The following is a 12,547-nucleotide window of genomic DNA, read 5'->3' on the forward strand; positions in this document are numbered from 1 at the left end:
TTTTGAGGACTTGTTACTTCGTAGTTCATAGGAAGTAGACGCTTCTCCTCTTTGACTTGATTCATAATCCGTGCTGTCCAGGCCTCTGTCTGTGTCCTCGTCAGTTGAAAATGACACTATTTGTTGACGGGTCTCTACGTCCGAGATGTCAGAGACACTGGATGTTTCAGATGATTTCTTAAGGATAGATCTCTTTGGTGTTGATTTCTTGGGATGTTCCTTTTGTGATTTAGGATTTCTATATGTAGGGTTTTGGCGAGTAGGTGTCCTAGGTGGTGGTAATCTTTGCCACATATACACCTGGTTCCGTTCGTAATCGACTCTATCTCGGTCGAACTTTTCTTGTTTTTTGACCATAATCTCTTTCTCAGCCTTTTCTATGTTGTTAGACAACCTTTAATCCATAGTCTCAAAGTCTTTCATTTCCTTGAATTGATTAAGTTTCTGCTGTATATTTTTAATATCTTTCTTAACATTAATCCGTTCTTGTACCTTTGTCTTTATTATTAGGTCCATCAATTTAAGAGAACATTCATTGAGGATACTCGTCCACTCCAATTCAAAATCTTTGGAGGGGAAGCCAAAGGAGGGCGCTTTTTTAACGCGAAGTCCCCTTGGTATTCGTTTGGTAATGAGATAATTGTCAAGCGTGGTGATATCCCACCATAACCGAATATTGGTGAGAAGGATCCTTTCCAATTTGTTAAAATAGAAGCCAAGATCAGCTGTATCTTCACAAACATCATGTACAGTGTTGTCAAATAAATACGCTGCTCTGCGTTTTCTAGTGGTATTGTCTGCACATTTCTGAACAAATGTACTGTTCATCATGTCCACTGTGTCTGAGTCCTGTGCATCCTCATCCATTTTGTGGAAACAAAGTGCCTCCCCCCTGGCAACCAATATTAAAAAGTAGGTTGAAACCGTGATTCAGTAATCACAATGTGATGTATGATGATCCCCAGTGATATAGTTCATATAACATGAGTGTCTCCCTTGAGCGTGCAACTGTTTTGTATATATCACAGTAAAAGGTAAAGGAAAGGTTCCTTATAAACAGTGCTTCAGCAAAATGGGGTACAATGACAATGGTTGCTCAAAAATGTAGATAAACAGGTTAGGACAAGGTTAATTGAGTAATAAAGAGTATTGGACCCAGTGCATCATAAAGCAGGGAGTGGTATAAAAGAGTAATCTGTCTTTAGTGAGGACACATTTATAATGCTAAAAAAGCACCTCACCAGACTAGAAAAAATCTCTCTTACCTGCGGCACTGTTACTGGTCAGCAACTCCCCCTGAATCCATGAGTGGGGAGAATCAGAACTCTTTTTGAAACCTTGATCCATTTTGTGCGTGCATCACGCTGAATAGGTAAGTATAATGAAGATTATCCAAGGATAGCAGCGGAGCACAGCTGAAGGATGGGGTCAACACCAGCAATGAAAGGGTTAAAATTCTTCTTTATTGAAACATGGTGCAGGGGGGAGACAGCAAAAACTCTAACGCGTTTCAGGCTATGCAGCCCTTTTTCAAAGAGTGAAATCGCGTCTCCACTACTCGCAGTTATGAAGGGGAAACCCCGCCCACTTTTCCCAGAGATGCCGTGCGGTTTTCGCGCGAATGCTATTAGCTCTCTCATTAGTCAGGATAGACCTCCAACTGGGAGCTGAATCGGAAAGGCATCTCTGGTAGCTGTAAATACCAGCTAGCCTTCTGATTGGTCAGAATTAGTCTCCAATCAGAATACTGATTTGGAGATGCGTCTTTGGTAGTCAGGGTTACCCGTTCAGCCGCGGGAGTGGGAGAAATAACAAAGGGTATGACATACAATTGTGAGTGACAACAGAAATATAAAAATAAAGATCAATGAAAACGCAATCAGTTTCCTCATTTAGATAGACTCAGGATATAGAATAGCCTAAAGCTTATTATTGGTAGACAGTGTCTTGTTATATCAGAAAAATATAATTACTTCTAGCCCCTAATTTATTTATAATCAATATACAGGGCAAAGAATTATTCATGATAATATTTAGTGATGAACAGTATGTTCCTGTTTTTGTGCAGAGCAATAGATACATGCTGGATCCATAGGGAATGAATACACAAATGCAGAGAGAAGGCAACAGGAGAAGATGGGAAAATAGATAAAACGGGAGGAAGGGGAGGGGGATGGGGGGAGGGGGGATGGGGGGAGGGGGGATGGGGGGAGGGGGGGGAAGGGGAAAAGGGGGGACTGGAAAACAAGTGAAAAATGTGAAAAAAGGGAAATAAAAATATAATGTGCATGAAGAAAACAAATCATTATAATAAATCATTGTAGTAGATATAATCCATATGAGACATAGAACATAAACAAATCAAGTAAGAAAGTGTTTTAGTTCCCAGTCCTGGTTCATGCCCCTGGGTGCCATTGTCCCAAGGGCATAAATCCAGAACATCTCTCTACGATTAAGCAAAGCTTCTCTATTGCCTCCCCTGACATGAGTCTGAATGTGCTCAAGAGCACTATATGTAAAAGATCTTAATGTTCCCAGAGGGCAGTGATTAAAGTGGCGTGCGACCGGGTATCTGTCATCACGTTTCTTAATACTCCTGATATGTTCATTAATTCGGACTTTTAGCGGTCTTATTGTTCGGCCCACATAATTACTCCCACAGGGACAGTTGAGTAGATATATCACAAAGTTGGTGTTACATGTAAGAAATTTCTCAATGCGATAAATCTGATTGGTATATATATTCTTAATAGATTTAAGTTCTTCGGCATATCTACATGTGTTGCAGTTCCCACACCTGAAAAATCCCTTTGGTGTTGTGGGGGTGGGTTTCTTAGCAGAGCAGAACAAACTAGGTGATATATGATTCCCAATGGTCTTGGCCTTTTTAAAGACTATTTTGGGGTTAGATTTAACTAGACTCTCTAGGTCTCTATCCAATTTTAGGATAGACCAATGTTTTTGTAAGATACACCTAATCTGTTCTGCCTGCTTAGAATAGGTGGTTATGAAGAGTGGTACCTGAGGGGTTGTATCTCCCTTAATGTTAATTTCTCCTCTTTTCTTTCTAGTATTTTTTCTATTTTTGTTTAGGAGCTCTGCTCTATCCATTTTGAGTGCGTTCTCAAACGCAATCTCAGGTCCTTCTCTCCATAACCCCGACTCAGAAATCTTTTTTTGAGTTCCTCAGCCTGAAGGAGGAAAGATTGTTCCGTAGAGCAAATCCTCCTTAGTCTGAGGAACTGTCCCTTTGGAATACCCCGAATTAGGGATCTTGGGTGAGCACTGTTGGACCTGAGCAGCGAATTTCTAGAATTTGTTTTTCTAAATACATTTGTCTGTATACTCAGATCCGTGTCTATGTATAGGTGTAGATCAAGATAGTGGATCTTAGTTTCATGATAGTTATGAGAAAATTTCAAATTATAAGTATTTGCTTCCAGATATTCAAAAAAAGAGTGTAGAGTGTCAATATCACCTTTCCAAATTAATATTAAATCATCTATAAATCTACGGTAAAACATAATATTGTGCCTAAAAGGATTCTTATCACCAAAAATGTGAGTGTTCTCCCAGAAACCCATGAATAAATTCGCGTACGAAGGTGCAAATGATGTGCCCATTGCTGTGCCTTGTGACTGTAAATAATATTGTTTGTCAAACATAAAATAATTATGTTGTAACAAAAACATAAGTGCATCTAGTAAAAAAGTGCTCTGTGCTAAGTTAAGGTTAGAGTGATTAAGAAAGTGACTTATAGCTTTAGTGCCCAAGGTGTGTTCAATTATGGTGTACAGTGAGGTCACATCCAATGTGACCCATATGAAAGTATTAGACCATTTTATGTTTTGAATATCTAGAAGTAAATCTGAAGAATCCCTTAGATAAGAAGGGAGTTCTTTTACAAAGGTCTGCAAAAAATAATCAACGTACCTAGATAGACCATCTCCCAAAGATCCAATGCTAGAAATAATAGGTCTGCCAGGAGGGCTAACCAAAGATTTATGGATCTTTGGGAGATGGTGAAAAATAGGCACGTTGGGAAATGGATTGTATAAATAGGCGACTTCTTGTTTTGTGAGAACACCCAATACGCTGCCCAGGTCCAACAGGTCACGAATTTCCACCAAAAAGGCTTGTGTGGGATCTTTATCCAATTTACAATATGATTTCACATCACTAAGCTGTCTGAGGGCTTCTGAGTGGTAAGCCTCTGAGTGCATCACAACCACTGCACCCCCTTTGTCCGCACTCTTTATAACTATATTTGATCTTTTTTTGAGTGTGGAGAGATGTAGATGTTCCTCTTTTGTCATGTTATTAAAGGGGGGTGTGGTAAATGAGTAACCCTTGGCCATAAGTTGTAGATCTTTCTCAACCAATTTCTCAAATGTCTCTAAATGAGGGCCTTTTGTAAAGTTCGGGCAGAAGATTGACTTATTTCTAAAGGAAGTGTGCTTAGTTCCCGTAAGGAATGCCAGTTGTTCTTCCTTATCTATACAGTCTGCAATTTCTTCTTCACCTATAAGGTCAGTAAGGTCCTGTATCACGCCAAACTCTTTGAAAGATAGTCTTTCCCCCCGTGTGTCATCAATCACATGGTGGGGATCAATGTCCCCAGCATCTGATGGAGGAGACACGGGGATCTGAACATCCTTAGAAGAAAAGAATTTTTTCAAGGAAAGTTTCCTAATAAATCTCTGGAGATCTATAATAGTGTTAAATAAATCAAAGTCATTCATAATGGCAAAATTGAGGCCCTTGTTCAGGATCGCCAGTTCTCCATCCGAGATCGGAATGCCTGAAATATTCAAAACATTATTAGTATTTGTTATGGATCGATCTTTCGTTTCTTTAATGCCACGTCTTTTTGGCGAGCGCCTAGTCCATTTGGATAGTTTTTTGAGGACTTGTTACTTCGTAGTTCATAGGAAGTAGACGCTTCTCCTCTTTGACTTGATTCATAATCCGTGCTGTCCAGGCCTCTGTCTGTGTCCTCGTCAGTTGAAAATGACACTATTTGTTGACGGGTCTCTACGTCCGAGATGTCAGAGACACTGGATGTTTCAGATGATTTCTTAAGGATAGATCTCTTTGGTGTTGATTTCTTGGGATGTTCCTTTTGTGATTTAGGATTTCTATATGTAGGGTTTTGGCGAGTAGGTGTCCTAGGTGGTGGTAATCTTTGCCACATATACACCTGGTTCCGTTCGTAATCGACTCTATCTCAGTCGAACTTTTCTTGTTTTTTGACCATAATCTCTTTCTCAGCCTTTTCTATGTTGTTAGACAACCTTTAATCCATAGTCTCAAAGTCTTTCATTTCCTTGAATTGATTAAGTTTCTGCTGTATATTTTTAATATCTTTCTTAACATTAATCCGTTCTTGTACCTTTGTCTTTATTATTAGGTCCATCAATTTAAGAGAACATTCATTGAGGATACTCGTCCACTCCAATTCAAAATCTTTGGAGGGGAAGCCAAAGGAGGGCGCTTTTTTAACGCGAAGTCCCCTTGGTATTCGTTTGGTAATGAGATAATTGTCAAGCGTGGTGATATCCCACCATAACCGAATATTGGTGAGAAGGATCCTTTCCAATTTGTTAAAATAGAAGCCAAGATCAGCTGTATCTTCACAAACATCATGTACAGTGTTGTCAAATAAATACGCTGCTCTGCGTTTTCTAGTGGTATTGTCTGCACATTTCTGAACAAATGTACTGTTCATCATGTCCACTGTGTCTGAGTCCTGTGCATCCTCATCCATTTTTTGGAAACAAAGTGCCTCCCCCCAAGAAACCAATATTAAAAAGTAGGTTGAAACCGTGATTCAGTAATCACAATGTGATGTATGATGATCCCCAGTGATATAGTTCATATAACATGAGTGTCTCCCTTGAGCGTGCAATTGTTTTGTATATATCACAGTAAAAGGTAAAGGAAAGGTTCCTTATAAACAGTGCTTCAGCAAAATGGGGTACAATGACAATGGTTGCTCAAAAATGTAGATAAACAGGTTAGGACAAGGTTAATTGAGTAATAAAGAGTATTGGACCCAGTGCATCATAAAGCAGGGAGTGGTATAAAAGAGTAATCTGTCTTTAGTGAGGACACATTTATAATGCTAGAAAAGCACCTCACCAGACTAGAAAAAATCTCTCTTACCTGCGGCACTGTTACTGGTCAGCAACTCCCCCTGAATCCATGAGTGGGGAGAATCAGAACTCTTTTTGAAACCTTGATCCATTTTGTGCGTGCATCACGCTGAATAGGTAAGTTTAATGAAGATTATCCAAGGATAGCAGCGGAGCACAGCTGAAGGATGGGGTCAACACCAGCAATGAAAGGGTTAAAATTCTTCTTTATTGAAACATGGTGCAGGGGGGGAGACAGCAAAAACTCTAACGCGTTTCAGGCTATGCAGCCCTTTTTCAAAGAGTGAAATCGCGTCTCCACTACTCGCAGTTATGAAGGGGAAACCCCGCCCACTTTTCCCAGAGATGCCGTGCGGTTTTCGCGCGAATGCTATTAGCTCTCTCATTAGTCAGGATAGACCTCCAACTGGGAGCTGAATCGGAAAGGCATCTCTGGTAGCTGTAAATACCAGCTAGCCTTCTGATTGGTCAGAATTAGTCTCCAATCAGAATACTGATTTGGAGATGCGTCTTTGGTAGTCAGGGTTACCCGTTCAGCCGCGGGAGTGGGAGAAATAACAAAGGGTATGACATACAATTGTGAGTGACAACAGAAATATAAAAATAAAGATCAATGAAAACGCAATCAGTTTCCTCATTTGGATAGACTCAGGATATAGAATAGCCTAAGGCTTATTATTGGTAGACAGTGTCTTGTTATATCAGAAAAATATAATTACTTCTAGCCCCTAATTTATTTATAATCAATATACAGGGCAAAGAATTATTCATGATAATATTTAGTGATGAACAGTATGTTCCTGTTTTTGTGCAGAGCAATAGATAAATGCTGGATCCATAGGGAATGAATACACAAATGCAGAGAGAAGGCAACAGGAGAAAATGGGAAAATAGATAAAACGGGAGGAAGGGGAGGGGGATGGGGGGAGGGGGGGGCAGGGGAAAAGGGGGGACTGGAAAACAAGTGAAAAACGTGAAAAAAGGGAAATAAAAATATAATGTGCATGAAGAAAACAAATCATTATAATAAATCATTGTAGTAGATATAATCCATATGAGACATAGAACATAAACAAATCAAGTAAGAAAGTGTTTTAGATCCCAGTCCTGGTTCATGCCCCTGGGTGCCATTGTCCCAAGGGCATAAATCCAGAACATCTCTCTACGATTAAGCAAAGCTTCTCTATTGCCTCCCCTGACATGAGTCTGAATGTGCTCAAGAGCACTATATGTAAAAGATCTTAATGTTCCCAGAGGGCAGTGATTAAAGTGGCGTGCGACCGGGTATCTGTCATCACGTTTCTTAATACTCCTGATATGTTCATTAATTCGGACTTTTAGCGGTCTTATTGTTCGGCCCACATAATTACTCCCACAGGGACAGTTGAGTAGATATATCACAAAGTTGGTGTTACATGTAAGAAATTTCTCAATGCGATAAATCTGATTGGTATATATATTCTTAATAGATTTAAGTTCTTTGGCATATCTACATGTGTTGCAGTTCCCACACCTGAAAAATCCCTTTGGTGTTGTGGGGGTGGGTTTCTTAGCAGAGCAGAACAAACTAGGTGATTATGATTCCCAATGGTCTTGGCCTTTTTAAAGACTATTTTGGGGTTAGATTTAACTAGACTCTCTAGGTCTCTATCCAATTTTAGGATAGACCAATGTTTTTGTAAGATACACCTAATCTGTTCTGCCTGCTTAGAATAGGTGGTTATGAAGAGTGGTACCTGAGGGGTTGTATCTCCCTTAATGTTAATTTCTCCTCTTTTCTTTCTAGTATTTTTTCTATTTTTGTTTAGGAGCTCTGCTCTATCCATTTTGAGTGCGTTCTCAAACGCAATCTCTAGGTCCTTCTCTCCATAACCCCGACTCAGAAATCTTTTTTTGAGTTCCTCAGCCTGAAGGAGGAAAGATTGTTCCGTAGAGCAAATCCTCCTTAGTCTGAGGAACTGTCCCTTTGGAATACCCCGAATTAGGGATCTTGGGTGAGCACTGTTGGACCTGAGCAGCGAATTTCTAGAATTTGTTTTTCTAAATACATTTGTCTGTATACTCAGATCCGTGTCTATGTATAGGTGTAGATCAAGATAGTCGATCTTAGTTTCATGATAGTTATGAGAAAATTTCAAATTATAAGTATTTGCTTCCAGATATTCAAAAAAAGAGTGTAGAGTGTCAATATCACCTTTCCAAATTAATATTAAATCATCTATAAATCTACGGTAAAACATAATATTGTGCCTAAAAGGATTCTTATCACCAAAAATGTGAGTGTACTCCCAGAAACCCATGAATAAATTCGCGTACGAAGGTGCAAATGATGTGCCCATTGCTGTGCCTTGTGACTGTAAATAATATTGTTTGTCAAACATAAAATAATTATGTTGTAACAAAAACATAAGTGCATCTAGTAAAAAAGTGCTCTGTGCTTAGTTAAGGTTAGAGTGATTAAGAAAGTGACTTATAGCTTTAGTGCCCAAGGTGTGTTCAATTATGGTGTACAGTGAGGTCACATCCAATGTGACCCATATGAAAGTATTAGACCATTTTATGTTTTGAATATCTAGAAGTAAATCTGAAGAATCCCTTAGATAAGAAGGGAGTTCTTTTACAAAGGTCTGCAAAAAATAATCAACGTACCTAGATAGACCATCTCCCAAAGATCCAATGCTAGAAATAATAGGTCTGCCAGGAGGGCTAACCAAAGATTTATGGATCTTTGGGAGATGGTGAAAAATAGGCACGTTGGGAAATGGATTGTATAAATAGGCGACTTCTTGTTTTGTGAGAACACCCAATACGCTGCCCAGGTCCAACAGGTCACGAATTTCCACCAAAAAGGCTTGTGTGGGATCTTTATCCAATTTACAATATGATTTCACATCACTAAGCTGTCTGAGGGCTTCTGAGTGGTAAGCCTCTGAGTGCATCACAACCACTGCACCCCCTTTGTCCGCACTCTTTATAACTATATTTGATCTTTTTTTGAGTGTGGAGAGATGTAGATGTTCCTCTTTTGTCATGTTATTAAAGGGGGGTGTGGTAAATGAGTAACCCTTGGCCATAAGTTGTAGATCTTTCTCAACCAATTTCTCAAATGTCTCTAAATGAGGGCCTTTTGTAAAGTTCGGGCAGAAGATTGACTTATTTCTAAAGGAAGTGTGCTTAGTTCCCGTAAGGAATGCCAGTTGTTCTTCCTTATCTATACAGTCTGCAATTTCTTCTTCACCTATAAGGTCAGTAAGGTCCTGTATCACGCCAAACTCTTTGAAAGATAGTCTTTCCCCCCGTGTGTCATCAATCACATGGTGGGGATCAATGTTCCCAGCATCTGATGGAGGAGACACGGGGATCTGAACATCCTTAGAAGAAAAGAATTTTTTCAAGGAAAGTTTCCTAATAAATCTCTGGAGATCTATAATAGTGTTAAATAAATCAAAGTCATTCATAATGGCAAAATTGAGGCCCTTGTTCAGGATCGCCAGTTCTCCATCCGAGATCGGAATGCCTGAAATATTCAAAACATTATTAGTATTTGTTATGGATCGATCTTTCGTTTCTTTAATGCCACGTCTTTTTGGCGAGCGCCTAGTCCTTTTGAATAGTTTTTTGAGGACTTGTTACTTCGTAGTTCATAGGAAGTAGACGCTTCTCCTCTTTGACTTGATTCATAATCCGTGCTGTCCCGGCCTCTGTCTGTGTCCTCGTCAGTTGAAAATGACACTATTTGTTGACGGGTCTCTACGTCCGAGATGTCAGAGACACTGGATGTTTCAGATGATTTCTTAAGGATAGATCTCTTTGGTGTTGATTTCTTGGGATGTTCCTTTTGTGATTTAGGATTTCTATATGTAGGGTTTTGGCGAGTAGGTGTCCTAGGTGGTGGTAATCTTTGCCACATATACACCTGGTTCCGTTCGTAATCGACTCTATCTCGGTCGAACTTTTCTTGTTTTTTGACCATAATCTCTTTCTCAGCCTTTTCTATGTTGTTAGACAACCTTTTATCCATAGTCTCAAAGTCTTTCATTTCCTTGAATTGATTAAGTTTCTGCTGTATATCTTTAATATCTTTCTTAACATTAATCCGTTCTTGTACCTTTGTCTTTATTATTAGGTCCATCAATTTAAGAGAACATTCATTGAGGATACTCGTCCACTCCAATTCAAAATCTTTGGAGGGGAAGCCAAAGGAGGGCGCTTTTTTAACGCGAAGTCCCCTTGGTATTCGTTTGGTAATGAGATAATTGTCAAGCGTGGTGATATCCCACCATAACCAAATATTGGTGAGAAGGATCCTTTCCAATTTGTTAAAATAGAAGCCAAGATCAGCTGTATCTTCACAAACATCATGTACAGTGTTGTCAAATAAATACGCTGCTCTGCGTTTTCTAGTGGTATTGTCTGCACATTTCTGAACAAATGTACTGTTCATCATGTCCACTGTGTCTGAGTCCTGTGCATCCTCATCCATTTTGTGGAAACAAAGTGCCTCCCCCCTGGCAACCAATATTAAAAAGTAGGTTGAAACCGTGATTCAGTAATCACAATGTGATGTATGATGATCCCCAGTGATATAGTTCATATAACATGAGTGTCTCCCTTGAGCGTGCAACTGTTTTGTATATATCACAGTAAAAGGTAAAGGAAAGGTTCCTTATAAACAGTGCTTCAGCAAAATGGGGTACAATGACAATGGTTGCTCAAAAATGTAGATAAACAGGTTAGGACAAGGTTAATTGAGTAATAAAGAGTATTGGACCCAGTGCATCATAAAGCAGGGAGTGGTATAAAAGAGTAATCTGTCTTTAGTGAGGACACATTTATAATGCTAGAAAAGCACCTCACCAGACTAGAAAAAATCTCTCTTACCTGCGGCACTGTTACTGGTCAGCAACTCCCCCTGAATCCATGAGTGGGGAGAATCAGAACTCTTTTTGAAACCTTGATCCATTTTGTGCGTGCATCACGCTGAATAGGTAAGTATAATGAAGATTATCCAAGGATAGCAGCGGAGCACAGCTGAAGGATGGGGTCAACACCAGCAATGAAAGGGTTAAAATTCTTCTTTATTGAAACATGGTGCAGGGGGGGAGACAGCAAAAACTCTAACGCGTTTCAGGCTATGCAGCCCTTTTTCAAAGAGTGAAATCGCGTCTCCACTACTCGCAGTTATGAAGGGGAAACCCCGCCCACTTTTCCCAAAGATGCCGTGCGGTTTTCGCGCGAATGCTATTAGCTCTCTCATTAGTCAGGATAGACCTCCAACTGGGAGCTGAATCGGAAAGGCATCTCTGGTAGCTGTAAATACCAGCTAGCCTTCTGATTGGTCAGAATTAGTCTCCAATCAGAATACTGATTTGGAGATGCGTCTTTGGTAGTCAGGGTTACCCGTTCAGCCGCGGGAGTGGGAGAAATAACAAAGGGTATGACATACAATTGTGAGTGACAACAGAAATATAAAAATAAAGATCAATGAAAACGCAATCAGTTTCCTCATTTGGATAGACTCAGGATATAGAATAGCCTAAGGCTTATTATTGGTAGACAGTGTCTTGTTATATCAGAAAAATATAATTACTTCTAGCCCCTAATTTATTTATAATCAATATACAGGGCAAAGAATTATTCATGATAATATTTAGTGATGAACAGTATGTTCCTGTTTTTGTGCAGAGCAATAGATAAATGCTGGATCCATAGGGAATGAATACACAAATGCAGAGAGAAGGCAACAGGAGAAGATGGGAAAATAGATAAAACGGGAGGAAGGGGAGGGGGATGGGGGGAGGGGGGGATGGGGGGAGGGGGGGGAAGGGGAAAAGGGGGGACTGGAAAACAAGTGAAAAACGTGAAAAAAGGGAAATAAAAATATAATGTGCATGAAGAAAACAAATCATTATAATAAATCATTGTAGTAGATATAATCCATATGAGACATAGAACATAAACAAATCAAGTAAGAAAGTGTTTTAGTTCCCAGTCCTGGTTCATGCCCCTGGGTGCCATTGTCCCAAGGGCATAAATCCAGAACATCTCTCTACGATTAAGCAAAGCTTCTCTATTGCCTCCCCTGACATGAGTCTGAATGTGCTCAAGAGCACTATATGTAAAAGATCTTAATGTTCCCAGAGGGCAGTGATTAAAGTGGCGTGCGACCGGGTATCTGTCATCACGTTTCTTAATACTCCTGATATGTTCATTAATTCGGACTTTTAGCGGTCTTATTGTTCGGCCCACATAATTACTCCCACAGGGACAGTTGAGTAGATATATCACAAAGTTGGTGTTACATGTAAGAAATTTCTCAATGCGATAAATCTGATTGGTACACTGGCGACACACTTTATTCGAGCACGGCTAGTCCCGCGAATTCGGGTATA

This window comes from Ascaphus truei, chromosome 1 (assembly GCF_040206685.1).
Source record: "Ascaphus truei isolate aAscTru1 chromosome 1, aAscTru1.hap1, whole genome shotgun sequence".
Lineage (NCBI taxonomy): Eukaryota > Metazoa > Chordata > Amphibia > Anura > Ascaphidae > Ascaphus > Ascaphus truei.